At 35.5% G+C, this 17,674-nt stretch overlaps 1 protein-coding gene and 1 non-coding gene across 5 annotated transcripts in view; one reads left to right on the top strand and one right to left on the bottom strand.

The window, feature by feature from the left end:
- TNNI3K (TNNI3 interacting kinase) overlaps positions 1-17,674 on the top strand; it is a 290,431-nt gene that overhangs the window by 44,671 nt on the left and 228,086 nt on the right. The window lies entirely within an intron of this gene.
- Positions 8,793-8,896, bottom strand: LOC131505837 (U6 spliceosomal RNA). The gene has a single exon (XR_009258601.1). It is a non-coding gene; the product is annotated as a U6 spliceosomal RNA (small nuclear RNA).

The following is a 17,674-nucleotide window of genomic DNA, read 5'->3' as shown; positions in this document are numbered from 1 at the left end:
TAATTTCTTTTTCTGATAGCTTGTTAGGATATAGGAAAGCAACTGATTTCTCTATGTTAATTTTGGGTCCTGTGACTTTACTAAATTTGTTTATTTGTTCTAACAGTTTTTGATGGAGTCTATACTGTTTCCTACATATAGTATCATGTCATCTGCAAATAGTGACTTTTATTTCTTCCTTTCCAGTTTGGATGCCTTTTATATCTTTATCTTGCCTAATTGCTCTGGGTAGGACTTGTAATACTATTTTGAAAGAAAGTGGCATTCTTACCTTGTTTCTGATTTTAGAAGAAAAGTTTTCAGCTTTTCATTATTGACTATGATGTTAGGTGTGGATTTGTCATATATGGCCTATGTTATGTTGAGGTATGTTCCCTCCATAGTGAGTTTCTTGAGAGTTTTTATCATACATAGATGTTGGATTTTGTCAGATGATTTTTCAACATCTGTTGAAATGATCATATGATTTCGATCTTTCTTTTTGTTAGTGTGGTATATCACATTGATTGATTTGCAGATGTTTAGCAATTTTTGCATCCCAGAATAAATCCCACTTGATTATGGTATATGACCCTTTTAATGTATTGTTGAATTTGGTTTGCTATTTCGTTGAGCATTTTTCTATGTTCATCAGGGATATGGGCCCATAATTTTGTGGTGTCTTTGTCTGGTTTGTTATCAGGGCAAAGCTGGCCTCATAAAGCATTCCATCCTCTTTAATTGGAATACTTTAAGATGGATAGGTTCTAACTGCTCTTACCTATCTTATCTTCAAATGCATTTGAGTTACTTTTCCTACGTTTTAAAGAATTTCTTTTAAATTTCTTAAGATGGATACATGGCTTAGCTCATTAATTTTTAGCCTTTTTTCTTAATCACTTACAAGTCTATATATTTTAAACTTCTACTTTGGCTATATTGTCCAAGTTTTGATGTATCATATTTTGTTGATATTAATTTCAAACTACTTTCTTATTCCAGCGTGAATTCTTTTTTGACCCACAGTTATTTAGAAGTAGGCTTCCAACTTTATAAATTTGGTATTTTTTATTTACCTTTTTCTTAATGATTTTTAAGTTAATTTACACTGTGGTCAGAGAACTATGTCATTGTTTCCCAGTATTTGAAATGTGTTGAGGGTGCCTGGGTGGCTCAGTCAGTTGTGTCCAACTCTTAATTTCTGCTCAGACTGTGATCTCTCAGTTGGTGGCATCAAGCCCTGCGTTAGGCTCCATGCTGACAGTGCAGAGTCTGCTTGGGATTCTCTCTCTTTCTCTCTCTCTCTCCCACCCCTCTTGAGTGCATGCACTCACTGTCTCTCTCAAAATAAATAAATAAATAAACCTCAAAAAAGAAAAGAAATATGTTGAGTGTTGGTATATGGGCCAGTATATGATCAATTTTGTGAAAGTTCTATGTGTTCCTGAAATGCATATGCACTCTGCCATCGTTTGTTAATGTGTGTTGTAAGAGCCAATTAGGCCAAATGTTTATGTCCTTCATATCTTTTATGTATTTTGTGGGTTTCTTGTTTGTTTGTTTTGGCTTATGCTTTCAACTCTGTGTTAAAAATTCTCTACTGTAGATCTGTTTCTTTGTTTTAATTCTGTACATTTTTCCTAATTTATTTTGATACTGTGTTACTAGATATGCACAAATTTAACATGATTATAGTTTCCTGGGAGAATCAATCCTTTCATTACAACAAATTAACCTTCTTTATCTCCAGCAATGCTTTAATTTACCCAAGAAGTCTAATTTTTCTCATATAAATACAGCAATATATACCTCTCTTGCTTAGAATTTATTGGGCATATCTTTTTCTATCCTTTTACTATAAACCTATATAAACCTCTTACTTTACAGGTGTCTCTTATACATAGCATATAATTGGATTTTATTTTATCCTACCCATAAATTCATTATTTTAATTAATCCATTTGCATTGTATAGAGTTAAATCTACCAACATATTTTGAACTTCCATTTGTTTCATCTTGCTTTTTTTAAAAAATTAAATGTCTGTATATGGATGGCCTATTTCTAGACACTTTATTCTATCCTATTGTTCTGTTTGTTTGCTGCATGTGAAAATCACTCAACTTACATTGCTGAAGCTTTATAACAAATTTTGATATCCAGGGGTATAAATGTGATAATCTTTTTATAATTATTTTTAAAATTTTCTTTGCCATTTTTGGCCTTTTACATCCATTATAAATTTTATTTTATTTTCTTAAAGTTTTTATTTATTTATTTTGAGAGAGAGAGAGAGAGAGAGAGAGAGAGAGAGAGAAAGAGAAAGAGAAGGAAAGAGAGAGAGAATCCCCAGCAGGCTCCACACTGTCCACACAGAACCCAATGCGGGGCTCAAACTCATGAACTGATAGATCATGACCTGTACTGAAGCCAAGTGTCAGACACTTAACCAACTGAGCCACCCAGGTGCCCTACATCCATTATAAATTTTAAAATCAGATTGTCCATTTGTGTGATATTACAGCTATGGGTCCTTTTTTTTGTCATTTATTTACTTTAATATTTACACTTCAATATTTACCTATATTCAAAATATACTTAACCCCTCTAATACCCCTCCAAAAGCCACATTCTATTACCACATCATGCTCAAATTCCAGGATCTCCTCAAGTAAATCAGGTTCAAGTGTAGATGAGAATTCTTAAGTTTGGTGCTTCTACTATGGTTTATCTCAACTGGAATTCCTGTGGAATAGCAACAGGTTGTTTGCCTCCCACACACCCAGCATACAGTGGTAAGTAGGCATAGATAATCACAATAGACATATCTATTCAGAGTAGAAGATGGACACACACAGCAGATAACCTCATATTGTTGTCATAGAGACTCAAACATCATGGTATGGTCAGATAGTACAAATAATAATGAATGATTGTAATGAGATGTGAGGGCTCTTGGTCATTTATACAGTTTTGAAGAACATTTTTAGGTAATGGTAATGTATGTGTATGTTGCATTTAAATATAAATGCACAACTGCTGTTTGATTATTATAATTTTCATCATGCTATATATTCTAATTTCTTGATCATTCAGCTTTGGGAGTTAAATCATGTAAAGTTTTAGAGATATCATGTATCTGGAATAGATTAGGTCCTAGGTATTCAACGAAATCTTTCCCTACTGTACTTTTCTCTCCTTTTAAATCTTCAAATCATATTATAGTTTTACACTTATCAAGTTTGGGCAATGAAAACTGAGGCTCTTCTCCCTTCTACTACATAGAACATGCTTCCCTGTATCTTACAGGGGGACACATGAAGGAATAATATTAAGATCAGCAAAATAGTAGACATCTTTTGGTTAATAAAATTCTATAAAATATTTTAGATGTTTTAATTTTAATTCTGAAGGAATGAGAAAGTGTCCATCTTTGCTTATAAAAGAACATCAGTATCTCTTCTAAAAGTGCCATAAATAAGACAGAAACTGGCAGATTTATTGTTGATCTATGTTTAATTTAAATTTGTTTTTAGAATATAGGAAAAGTGGTGAAAGGAAACTGACAGCTTTGAATAGATATATGGTCTAAAACTCTGTACTACATCACTCATTTTAAATTAAGACTTGATATTATTCTTTCTGAAATATATCAGATGTGGAAAGACACAGAGTGTGGTCCTCTGAAAAACGGGAGAGAGGGGGAGAAAAGCAGAAATAAAGTACCTCTTAAATTATTGATTTTGTGAAACATATCAAATTACTTGTCATCATAAATGTGGCAGCCTATAACATGAAGTGTGTTGACCAGTGATGACCTTAATGTGTTTGGATGCTTATTGGCTTTTGCACCTTTATGGCAGAGCATTAAAGTATATTTTATGTTTAGATAATTTATCAATGTATAGGTGTGTAATCCTATTTATCTTGCTATTTTATCAGCTTGCTAGTGTGAGGCCAATATTTTAATAAGCTATGTATCAAATAAGTAGACTTTAGCAATTTGAAAGACATTTTTGATACAGTAGATTTCTATACTAATAGTATGTCATTGGCCAAACTATTGGGAAGTAAATTATAGCACAGATTAAGCTCCCTCTCTATGAAAATAACTTTTATTGAGTGTTTTCAATATGCCAGTTGTTTTCTAAGCACTTTACATTATCTCTTTATATTCTCATTATAACTCCACAAGATGGGTGATATTATTACCCTCATTTTATAAATGAGGAAACTAAGTCACCCTACTGGGTGTGGGAACATTCAAGGTGGGAAAAATAGTATAAGAAACATCATGGTATATGTGGGGAAATATAAGCAATTCTGTGTAAACCTAACACATTAACAAAGTCATATATTTCACAGTGTATTAAATAGCCAAATCATATCTCAGCTTTATATGTGTTTTCTTTTAACAAAACTCATATCTGACCTGCAGCCAATGTTTGTTACTGTTCCTGATTGAAACTCCTTGAGTGGAATTACAGAATTGTCATCTCAGTATTAAAGGTATTAAAGGTGAAGATTAAAGTGCATAAATGATTTGTCAGGGGGCAGAGTGAAAGTCAGGAGAGTGCCTGGAGAAGAACATAGAGCACTGAAATCTTACCCCAAAGCTTTGGTTTTCTAGGTTTAGTTAAGACCAGCTCCAACTAAGATGTTGGAATAGAATTGAGAATGATTATTTATAAGTCCCATCCCAGTTTCTAGCAGACACCAGTCATGAGGCAACACATCTATTGATTAAAAGTGTAGGTATGCTCTGGAGACCAGAAAATTTAGGTTTAACTGAGTAGGGGTGGGGCGAATACTTTATCTCTAACCCTAAATTTATTTCTCTCTAACATAATCATAACAGGATTTACTTTTTATGTTGTTGTGAGGAATAAATGTAACTAAAGAGCTTAGAACCATGATTGGTATTGACATATGCAGGTTCTGTTTCTTTTATTCTTTATAAATATGCTGACAATGTGTGATTGTGCATTTCTATGGAAATGTATACAGGAATTCTGTTAAAGATATGACTATAAAATGCACACATATTCCCTTTGTTTTGTTTGACATTTGGTAAGAACATTTAATGTGACATCTACCCTCTTAACAAATTTTGAAGCATACAGTACCGTATTGTTAACTCTAGGCAGTATGTTATACAGAATTTATGTTTCTAGAATTTATTCAACTAGCATAACTGAAACTTTATACCCATTAAACAGCAACTCCCGATTTCTCCAACCCAACAGCCTCCAGCAACCACTGTTGTACTCTCTACTTAAAAAATTTGACTATTTTATATACCTCATATAAAAGAACTCATGCAGTATTTGTCCTGTGATGCTTATCTCCTGTAGCATGATGTCCTCTACATTTATGAATGTTGTTGCAAATGGCAGAATTTTTTAATGGCTAAATAATGTTCTGCTGTATATCCATTACCACATTGTCTTTATTTATTTTTCAATGGATTCTTAGTTCGTTTCCATATATTGGCTATTGTAAGTAATGCTGCAATAAACATGGGAGTGCTATCTGTTTGAGGTTCTGATTTCAATTATTTTGAAATATCCAGAAGTGGTATTGCTGGATCATTTGGTATTTCCATTTTTAATGTTTTGAGGAATATCTATCGTGTTTTGCATGACTGCTGTGCCATTTTGTATTCTGCCAACACTGTATAGGGTTCCTATTTTTTCACAACTTCACCAACACTTTTTTTTTTTTTTTTTTTTTTAATAATAGCTATTCTAGGGATACCTGGGTAGCTCAGTTGGTTGATTTCTGCTCAGGTCATGAACTCACCATCATGAGGCTGAGCCCTGCATGGGGCTCTGTGCTGAGCATGGAGCCTGCTTAAGATTCTATCATGCCCTCTCCATCTACCCCTCTCCACTCATGCTTGTGCGTGCTCTCTCTGTCTCTCTCTTTAAAAAACAATCAATCAATCAATCAATCAATCAATCAATAAAGGCTATCCTAACAAATGTGAGGTGACATTTCATTGTGGTTTTTATTTGCATTTCCCTGATAGTTACTGATATTGAGCATATTTTCATATTCATGCTGGGTGTGTGTATGTTTTCTTTGGAAGAATGTCTGTCCAAGTCCTTTGCCCATTTTTTAATGGATTGCTTGGGTTTTCTTGTTACTGATTTGTAGGAGATCCTTATATATTTTGGAAATTAGTCCCTTATCAGCTATATGGTTTACAAATATTTTCTCCTATTCTGTAGGTCGCCTTTTCATTTTTTGAATTGTTTCCTTTGCCATGCAAAAACTTTTTAGTTTGATGTCTCTTTGTCTCTTGTCTCTTTTTGTGAGATCATGACCTGAGCTGAAGCTGGACGCCCAGGTGCCCCAGTTTGTCACACTTTAAATATGAAGCCAAAGCTTTTCTTTACATGCAAGTCCCTAAGTTGGTATTCAGGAAACTCTTTCTGGCTTACATAATACTTGTTAATGAATTAGATACAATTTATTGCTTTAGTTTCTTTTGAATAAACAATTTAAAATATAGTAATTGGAATATGAAATACCACTAAGTTTTTTACTATCTTTTTCTACTTATATTTCATTAGTTTTTATTAATACCCCTATAAATTATATACATAAAATAAACAGGAAACTAATATTATCAGTTTGGGAATGAAATATGACTGGTTTTTGGAAAGCACGGGGTTTAAATCAGAGGAGAAGTTTTGAAAAGATACCGACAAGCTGCAAATGTTTGAGCAATATGTCACCAAGTCTCTGTTTTGCTGCATTAGAAACAGTTATTTTGGGACTGGCTAAGTGAGATCCCCAGGTAGGTCTTGCTATGCAGATTTTTTTCAGCTTTATTAAGGTATTATTGACAAATAAAAATTGTATATATTTAGGTTGTACAACATGATGTTTTGAATGTATATATGCATTGTGTAATGATTACTACAGTCAAGCTAACGAACATATTCATCACCTCTCATAGTTACAATTTTCTTCATGGTAAAAACACTTGAGATCTACTCTCTTAGCAAATTTCAAGTGTATAATACATTATTATTAACTATAGTCATACTGTATATTGGGTGCCCAGAATTTATTCATCATCTAACCACAGGTTTTTAGCCCTGAACAACATCTTCCTATTTCCTCCAACCCTTCCTCCAATCCTGTAACCAGTACTCCACCCTCTGTTACATTGAGTTCGATTTTTTTTTTTTTTTTTGAAGTCCACTTGTAAGTGAGATCATGCAGTATTTGTCTTTCTCTGCCTGGTTTAAGTCACTTAGCATAGTGTCTTGTAGGTGCATTCATTTGTCACAAATGGCAGGATTTACTTTTTTAATTTATTTTAATGTTTATTTATTTTTGAGAAAGAGAGAGAGCACAAGCAGGGGAGGGACAGAGAGAGAGGGAGACACAGAATCAGAAGCAGGCTCCAGGCTCTGAGCTGTCAGCAACAGAGCTCAATGCGGGGCTCAAACTCACAGACAGTGAGATCATGACCTGAGCCAAAGTTGGATGCTTAACCTAGTGAGCCACCCAAGGAAAGCCCTTGGATTTCCACTTTTAAAAAAAAAGCCAAATAATATTTCATTACATATGTATGTCATATTTCATATATCTGTTGGTGAGCACTTAAGTTGTTCCATATCTTGACCACTGTGAATAATGCTGTAATGAACTCATAGTACAGCTACCAATCTGACATAGTGACTTTATTTTCTTTGGCTATATACTCATATATGACATTTTTGGATCATATGATAATTTTTTTAACTTTATGAGGGAACTCCATACTGTTTTCTGTAATTGCTGTTCCAGTTTACATTCCCACCAACAGCGTACAAGTGCTCGCTTTTCTCTACTTCCTCACCAACACTTATTTTTGACTTTTGGTAATAGTCATACTATTACTATGAGGTAATATCTCATTGTAGTATCTCACTGTAGTTTTGATATGTGTTTCTCTTATGATTAGTGATGTTGAGCATCTTTTATGCACGTGTTGTCTATTTGTGTGTCTTCTTTATAAAAAATATCTTTCAGGTCCTTTGCCTATATTTAAATGGACTTATTTGAATTTTTTTGCTGTTTAGTTTTATGAGTTCTTTATGTAATTTGGATATTAATCTCTTGTGAGACATATGTTTTGAAGATACTATCTTCTATTCCATAAGCTGCCTTTTCATTTTGTTCATTGTTTCTTTGGTTATGCAAAAACCTTTAAGTTTCATACTGTCTGCTTCATTTATTTTTGCTTTTGTTATCTGTGCTTTTGGTGTCAAATCCCCCCTGCAAAAAAAAAAAAAAAAAACTTATTGTCAAGAGCAATGTCAAGGAAGTTTTCCCCTGTTTTCCTCTAGGAATTTCATGTCTTCATTTAAGGCTTTCATCCATTTTCAGTTAAATTTTACGGGTAGTATGAAATATACATCCTTTTTCTTTTTCTTTTCTTTTTTTTTCTTTTTTTTTTTTTTTTTTGTATGTGGCTATCTAGTTTTCCCAAAATAATTTGTTGAAGAAACTTTCCACATTGTGTATTCTTGGCAACTTTGTCGAAGATTAGTTGAATACATATGCATGGTTTTATTTCTGGGCTTTTTATTCTGTTCCAATGATCTAAATATCTGTTTTTAAACTAGTACCATAGTGTTTTGATTTTTATCACTTTATAATATAATTTGAAAGCAACAAGTGTGATGCCTCCAACTTTGTTCTTCTTGCTCAAGATTGCTTTAGCTATCTAGGCTCTTTTTTCTTTTAATTCCACTAGAGTTAACATATAGTGTTATATTACTTTCAGGTGTACAATATAGTGATTCAATAATTAAAAATCTGAAACACTTCACAAATATGCCTGTCATTCTTGCACAAGAGCCACACTAGTCTCTGTATCATTCCAATTTTATTCTATGTGCTGCTGAAGTGAGTACTATCTGAGCGCTTTTGTGGTTTCCATATAAATTGTTTTTTTTTCTATTTCTGTGTAAAATGCTTTTGGGATTTTGATAGGGATTACACTGAATTTGTGTGCTATTTTGGGTAGTATGGATATTTTAACAATTTTAATTCTTCCAATCCATGAACAGTGGATATCTTTGCATTTATTTGTATCTTAAGATTTTTGTACAACTAATTTTTGTATGTTGATTTTGTATTGAGCATCTCTATTGATTTATTTATTATTTTTAACAGATTTTGGTGGATCTAGATAAGATCATGTCATCTACAAACAGAGACAATTTTACTTCTTCCTTTCTGATTTGGATGCCTTTTATTTCTTTTTCTTGCTGAATTTCTTTGATGGGACTTCCACTATTATATTGAACAAAATTGGGCATCCTTGTCTTGTTCCTGATCATAAAAGAAAAACTTTCAGCCCTTCACCATTAAGTATGACGTTAGGTGTAAACTTGTCATATATGGCCTTTATTATGTTGAGGTACATTCCCTCTCTACCTAAATATTAAGAGATTTTACCAGGAAGGGATACCAAATTTTGTCAAATGCTTTTTCTACATATACTGATATGATCATATGATTTTTATCTTTTATTTTGTTAATGCAGTGTATCACATTCATGGATTTGTGTATGTTGGACCATTCTTGCATATGAGTGACAAATCCCACTTGATCATAGTATATGATTATTTTAACATGCTATTGAATTAGGTTTGATCATATTTTTTTGAGGATTTTTTGTGTGAATATTCATCTGGGATATTAAGCATTAATTTTCTTTTCTTTTAATGTCCTTAACTAGTTTTTGGTATCAGGGTAATGCTAGCCTCATAAAATAGTTTTGGAGTCTTCCCTCTTCTTTTTGAGAAGGACTGGTATTAATTCTTTGAATATTCAGAATTCACCTGTGAAACTATCTGGTCCTGGACTTCTGTTTATTGTGAGGCTTTAATTACTGATTCCATTTCCTTTCTCATTATTGTTCTGTTCTGATTTTCTATTTCTTCAATATTCAGTCTTGGTAGGTTGTATCTTCTTAGGAATTTATTTAATTTGTTAGTATATAATTGTTCATAATAACGTCTCATGATGCTTTGTTTTTCTATGGTATCAGTTGTAATGTTTCTTATTTTATTGTTGACTTTATTTGCATCTTCAAGCTTTTTTTCATAATTAACCTACCTAAGGATCTACCCATTTTGTTTATCTTTTTTTTTAAAACCACCCTTAGTTTCATTGATATTTTCTATTGTTTTTCTAGTCTCTATTTCATTTATTTCTCCTCTGATCTGTTGTATTTTCTTCCTTTTGCCAACTATGAGTTTTTTTTATTGTTCTTTTTCTAGTTTCTTGAAATATAAACTTAGGATTTTATTTGAGATCTTTCTTTTTTATTAATGTAGACATTTATCATATTAGCCTTCTGAGAACTGCTTTTGCTGCATCCTGTAAGTTTTGCTATGGTATATTTCCACTTTGTTGCTTTCAAGATACTTCCCTTTTGATTTCTTCTTTCACCCTTTGGTTTTGCAGGAATACGTTGTTTTATTTCCAAATTTTGTGATTCTCTTTTTAGTTTTACTCCAGTTATTACTTTCTATTTTCATACTATTTTGATCAGAATAGATGTGTGATATGATTTCTATACTGTGTCCTAACATCTGATTTACATTGTGACCTAACATATGATTTTTCTTACAGAATGTTCCATTGTGCTTGAGGAGAATATATTGTGTTGCTATTGGATGGCATGTTCTGTGCATGTCAGTTAGCTCCATTTGGTCTAAAACATATTTCAAGTACAATATTTCCTTATTGATTTTTGGTCTGGATGATCCATTCATTGTTGAAAGTGGAGTATTAAAGTCCTTTATTATTATTGAATTTCTGTCAATTTTTCCCTTAAGAGCTGTTAACATTTGCTTTATATATTTAGATGCTCTAATATTGGGTGCATATGTATTCATAATTATTTTATTCTCTTGATGAATTAATACTTTTATCATTATATAATGATCTCCTTTCTTTCTTGTTACAGGTTTGACATGAAGTCTATTTTGTCTGGTATAAGTATAGCTACCCCTGCTTGTCTTTGCTTTCCATTTGCACGGAATATCTTTTTTCATCTCTTCACTTTCAGCCTATGTGTGAGTCTATTAATAGGCAGCATATACTTGTGTCTTGCTTATTTTTTTTGATTAAGACTTAATTTTTTAAAGCAGTTTTAGATTTACAACAGAGTTAAGAGAAGAGTACAGAAATTTCCTATACACCCTCTGCCCCCCACAGATGCATATCCTCCCACATTATCAACATAATTCATCAGACTAGTACACTTTTTACAAAGAATGAACCTACATTGGCACATCATAAATCACCTAAAGTCTATAATTTACCTTAGGATTCACTTGTGGTGGTGTACATTCTTTGGGGGTGTACAAATGTTTAATGATGTATGTCCATCTTTACATCATATAGAGTATCTTCCCTGACCTAAAAATCCTGTGTTCTGCCTATTTGTCTCTTTCCCACTTCCCACCCTTGACAATCACCAGTCTTTTAATTTTCTTTGAAAAGGCAAAGGTATCATTTTGCCTTTTCCAGAATGTCATACATTTGGAACTGTACAGTTTGTATCTTTTCAAGACGTTCCTTCACTTTGTAATATGCATTTCAGGTTCCTCTTTGTCCTTTCATGGCTTGATAGATCAATTTCTAGCAGTGAATGGTATTCCATTGTCTGGATGTAGTAGAGTATATTTATTATTTACCTGCTGGAGGACATCTTAGTCACTTCTAAGTTTGGCAATTATGAATAAATCTACTATAAACATCTGTGTGCCAGTTTTTGTGTGAGCATAAGTTTTCACTTCCTTAAGGTAAATAGTAAGGAGTATGATTGCTGAATCATATAGTAAGAATGTGTTTAGTTTTGTAAGAAACTGCCCAACTATCCTCTAAAATGACTATGCCATTTTGGGGTTTTTTTGTTTCTTTTTTTTCAGGTGCCCCTATTTATTTATTTAGTTTTTTTTTAAATATATGAAATTTATTGTCAAATTGGTTTCCATACAACACCCAGTGCTCATCCCAAAAGGTGCCCTCCTCAATACCCATCACCCACCCTCCTCCCCTCCCACCCCCCATCAACCCTCAGTTTGTTCTCAGTTTTGTTTTTTTTTTTTTCAACGTTTTTAATTTATTTTTGGGACAGAGAGAGACAGAGCATGAACGGGGGAGGGGCAGAGAGAGAGGGAGACACAGAATCGGAAACAGGCTCCAGGCTCCGAGCCATCGGCCCAGAGCCTGACGCGGGGCTCGAACTCACGGACCGCGAGATCGTGACCTGGCTGAAGTCGGACGCTTAACCGACTGCGCCACCCAGGCGCCCCTGTTCTCAGTTTTTAACAGTCTCTTATGCTTTGGCTCTCTCCCACTCTAACCTCTTTTTTTTTTTTTTTTTTCATTCCCCTCCCCCATGGGTTTCTATTAAGTTTCTCAGGATCCACATAAGAGTGAAACCATATGGTATCTGTCTTTCTCTGCATGGCTTATTTCACTTAGCATCACACTCTCCAGTTCCATCCACGTTGCTACAAAAGGCCATTTTTCATTTTTTCTCATTGCCACGTAGTATTCCATTGTGTATATAAACCACAATTTCTTTATCCATTCATCAGTTGATGGACATTTAGGCTCTTTCCATAATTTGGCTATTGTTGAGAGTGCTGCTATAAACATTGGGGTACAAGTGCCCCTATGCATCAGTACTCCTGTATCCCTTGGATAAATTCCTAACAGTGCTATTGCTGGGTCATAGGGTAGGTCTATTTTTAATTTTTTGAGGAACCTCCACACTGCTTTCCAGAGCGGCTGCACCAATTTGCATTCCCACCAACAGTGCAAGAGGGTTCCCGTTTCTCCACATCCTCTCCAGCATCTATAGTCTCCTGATTTCTTCATTTTGGCCACTCTGACTGGCGTGAGGTGATATCTGAGTGTGGTTTTGATTTGTATTTCCCTGATAAGGAGCGACGTTGAACATCTTTTCATGAGCCTGTTGGCCATCCGGATGTCTTCTTTAGAGAAGTGTCTATTCATGTTTTCTGCCCATTTCTTCACTGGGTTATTTGTTTTTCGGGTGTGGAGTTTGATGAGCTCTTTATAGATTTTGGATACTAGCCTTTGTCCGATATGTCATTTGCAAATATCTTTTCCCATTCCATTGGTTGCCTTTTAGTTTTGTTGGTGGTTTCCTTTGCTGTGCAGAAGCTTTTTATCTTCATAAGGTCCCAGTAATTCACTTTTGCTTTTAATTCCCTTGCCTTTGGGGATGTGTTGAGTAAGAGATTGCTATGGCTGAGGTCAGAGAGGTCTTTTCCTGCTTCTCCTCTAAGGTTTTGATGGTTTCCTGTCTCACATTCAGGTCCTTTATCCATTTTGAGTTTATTTTTGTGAATGGTGTGAGAAAGTGGTCTAGTTTCAACCTTCTGCATGTTGCTGTCCAGTTCTCCCAGCACCATTTGTTAAAGAGACTGTCTTTTTTCCATTGGATGTTCTTTCCTGCTTTGTCAAAGATTAGTTGGCCATACGTTTGTGGGTCTAGTTCTGGGGTTTCTATTCTATTCCATTGGTCTATGTGTCTGTTTTTGTGCCAATACCATGCTGTCTTGATGATTACAGCTTCGTAGTAGAGGCTAAAGTCTGGGATTGTGATGCCTCCTGCTTTGGTCTTCTTCAAAATTACTTTGGCTATTCAGGGTCTTTCGTGGTTCCATACAAATTTTAGGATTGCTTGTTCTAGCTTCGAGAAGAATGCTGGTGCAATTTTGATTGGGATTGCATTGAATGTGTAGATAGCTTTGGGTAGTATTGACATTTTGACAATATTTATTCTTCCAATCCATGAGCAGGGAATGTCTTTCCATTTCTTTATATCTTCTTCAATTACCTGCATAAGCTTTCTATGGTTTTCAGCATACAGATCTTTTACATCTTTGGTTAGATTTATTCCTAGGTATTTTATGCTTCTTGGTGCAATTGTGAATGGGATCAGTTTCTTTATTTGTCTTTCTGTTGCTTCATTGTTAGTGTATAAGAATGCAACTGATTTCTGTACATTGATTTTGTATCCTGCAACTTTGCTGAATTCATGTATCAGTTCTAGCAGACTTTTGGTGGAATCTATCAGATATTCCATGTATAATATCATGTCATCTGCAAAAAGCGAAGGCTTGACTTCGTCCTTGCCAATTTTGATGCCTTTGATTTCCTTTTGTTGTCTGATTGCATATGCTAGAACTTCCAGCACTATGTTAAACAACAGCGGTGAGAGTGGACATCCCTGTCGTGTACCTGATCTCAGGGAAAAAGCTCTCAGTTTTTCCCCGTTGAGGATGATGTTAGCTGTGGGTTTTTCATAAATGGCTTTTATGATCTTTAAGTATGTTCCTTCTATCCCGACTTTCTCAAGGGTTTTTATTAAGAAAGGGTGCTGGATTTTGTCAAAGGCCTTTTCTGCATCGATTGACAGGATCATATGGTTCTTCTCTTTTTTTTTGTTAATGTGATGTATCACGTTGATCGATTTGCGAATGTTGAACCAGCCCTGCATCCCAGGAATGAATCCCACTTGATCATGGTGATAATTCTTTTTATATGCTGTTGAATTCGATTTGCTAGTATCTTTTGAGAATATTTGCATCCATATTCATCAGGGATATTGGCCTGTAGTTCTCTTTTTTTACTGGGTCTCTGTCTGGTTTAGGAATCAAAGTAATACTGGCTTCATAGAACGAGTCTGGAAGTTTTCCTTCCCTTCCTATTTCTTAGAATAGCTTGAGAAGGATAGGTATTATCTCTGCTTTAAACGTCTAGTAGAACTCCCCTGGGAAGCCATCTGGTCCTGGACTCTTATTTGTTGGGAGATTTTTGATAACCGATTCAATTTCTTCGCTGGTTATGGGTCTGTTCAAGCTTTCTATTTCCTCCTGATTGAGTTTTGGAAGAGTGTGGGTGTTTAGGAATTTGTCCATTTCTTCCAGGTTGTCCAATTTGTTGGCATATAATTTTTCATAGTATTCCCTGATAATTGTTTGTATCTCTGAGGGATTGGTTGTAATAATCCCATTTTCATTCATGATTTTATCTATTTGGGTCACCTCCCTTTTCTTTTTGAGAAGCCTGGCTAGAGGTTTGTCAAGTTTGTTTATTTTTTCAAAAAACCAAGTCTTGGTTTCGTTGATCTGCTCTACAGTTTTTTTAGATTCTATATTGTTTATTTCTGCTCTGATCTTTATTATTTCTCTTCTTCTGCTGGGTTTAGGCTGCCTTTGCTGTTCTGCTTCTATTTCCTTTAGGTGTGCTGTTAGATTTTGTATTTGGGATTTTTCTTGTTTCTTGAGATAGGCCTGGATTGCAATGTATTTTCCTCTCAGGACTGCCTTCGCTGCATCCCAAAGCGTTTGGATTGTTGTGTTTTCATTTTCGTTTGTTTCCATATATTTTTTAATTTCTTCTCTAATTGCCTGGTTGACCCACTCATTCGTTAGTAGGGTGTTCTTTAACCTCCATGCTTTTGGAGGTTTTCCAGACTTTTTCCTGTGGTTGATTTCAAGTTTCATAGCATTGTGGTCTGAAAGTATGCATGGTATAATTTCAATTCTTGTAAACTTATGAAGGGCTGTTTTGTGACCCAGTATATGATCTATCTTGGAGAATGTTCCGTGTGCACTGGAGAAGAAAGTATATTCTGTTGCTTTGGGATGCAGAGTTGTAAATAGATCTGTCAAGTCCATCTGATCCAATGTATCATTCAGGGCCCTTGTTTCTTTATTGACCGTGTGTCTAGATGATCTATCCATTTCTGTAAGTGGGGTGTTAAAGTCCCCTGCAATGACCACATTCTTATCAATAAGGTTGTTTATGTTTGTGAGTAATTGTTTTATATATTTGGGGGCTCCGGTATTCAGCGCATAGACATTTATAATTGTTAGCTCTTCCTGATGGATAGACCCTGTAATTATTATATAATGCCCTTCTTCATCTCTTGTTACAGCCTTTAATTTAAAGTCTAGTTTGTCTGATATAAGTATGGCTACTCCAGCTTTCTTTTGGCTTCCAGTAGCATGATAAATAGTTCTCCATCCCCTCACTCTCAATCTAAAGGTGTCCTCAGGTCTAAAATGAGTCTCTTGTAGACAGCAAATAGATGGGTCTTGTTTTTTTATCCATTCTGATACCCTATGTCTTTTGGTTGGCACATTTAATCCATTTACATTCAGTGTTATTATTGAAAGATACGGGTTTAGAGTCATTGTGATGTCTGTATGTTTTATGCTTGTAGTGATGTCTCTGGTACTTTGTCTCACAGGATCCCCCTTAGGATCTCTTGTAGGGCTGGTTTAGTGGTGACAAATTCCTTCAGTTTTTGTTTGTTTGGGAAGACCTTTATCACTCCTTCTATTCTAAATGACAGACTTGCTGGATAAAGGATTCTCGGCTGCATATTTTTTCTGTTTAGCACACTGAAGATATCGTGCCAATCCTTTCTGGCCTGCCAAGTTTCAAAAGAGAGATCAGTCACAAGTCTTATAGGTCTCCCTATATATATGAGGGCACGTTTATCCCTTGCTGCTTTCAGAATTTTCTCTTTATCCTTGTATTTTGCCAGTTTCACTATGATATGTCGTGCAGAAGATCAATTCAAGTTACGTCTGAAGGGAGTTCTCTGTGCCTCTTGGATTTCAATGCCTTTTTCCTTCCCCAGTTCAGGGAAATTCTCAGCTATAATTTCTTCAAGTACCCCTTCAGCACCTTTCCCTCTCTCTTCCTCCTCTGGAATACCAATTATCCATATATTATTTCTTTTTAGTGTATCATTTAGTTCTCTAATTTTCCCCTCATACTCCTGGATTTTTTTATCTCTCTTTCTCTCAGCTTCCTCTTTTTCCATAACTTTATCTTCTAGTTCACCTATTCTCTCCTCTGCCTCTTCAATCGGAGCTGTCGTCGTTTCCATTTTGTTTTGCATTTCGTTTAAAGCGCTTTTCAGCTCCTCGTGACTGTTCCTTAGTCCCTTGATCTCTGTGGCAAGAGATTCTCTGCTGTCCTCTATACTGTTTTCAAGCCCAGCGATTAATTTTATGACTATTATTCTAAATTCACTTTCTGTTATATTATTTAAATCCTTTTAGATCAGTTCATTAGCTGTTATTTCCTGGAGATTCTTCTGAGGGGAATTCTTCCGTTTGGTCATTTTGGATAGTCCCTGGAGTGGTGAGGACCTGCAGGGCACTTCCCCTGTGCTGTGGTGTATAACTGGATTTGGTGGGCGGGGCCACAGTCCGACCTGATGTCTGCCCCCAGCCCACCGCTGGGGCCACAGTCAGACTGGTGTGTGCCTTCTCTTCCCCTCTCCTAGGGGCGGGATTCACTGTGGGGTGGTGTGGCCCGTCTGGTCTACTTGCACACTGCCAGGCTTGTGGTGCTGGGGATCTGGCGTATTAGCTGGGGTGGGTAGGCAAGGTGCACGGGGGCAGAGGGGCAGGCTTAGCTCGCTTCTCCTTAGGTGATCCACTTCAGGAGGGGCCCTGTGGCAGCGGGAGGGAGTCAGATCAGCTGCCAGAGGTTTGGCTCCGCAGAAGAACAGAGTTGGGTGTTTGCGCGGAGCGAGCAAGTTCCCTGGCAGGAACTGGTTCCCTTTGGGATTTTGGCTGGGGGATGGGCGGGGGAGATGGCGCTGGCGAGCG

This window comes from Neofelis nebulosa, chromosome 2, assembly GCF_028018385.1.
Source record: "Neofelis nebulosa isolate mNeoNeb1 chromosome 2, mNeoNeb1.pri, whole genome shotgun sequence".
Classification (NCBI taxonomy): Eukaryota; Metazoa; Chordata; class Mammalia; order Carnivora; family Felidae; genus Neofelis; species Neofelis nebulosa.
The sequence above is the reverse complement of the archived record's forward strand: the minus strand, read 5'-3'. Positions and strand labels throughout refer to the sequence as shown.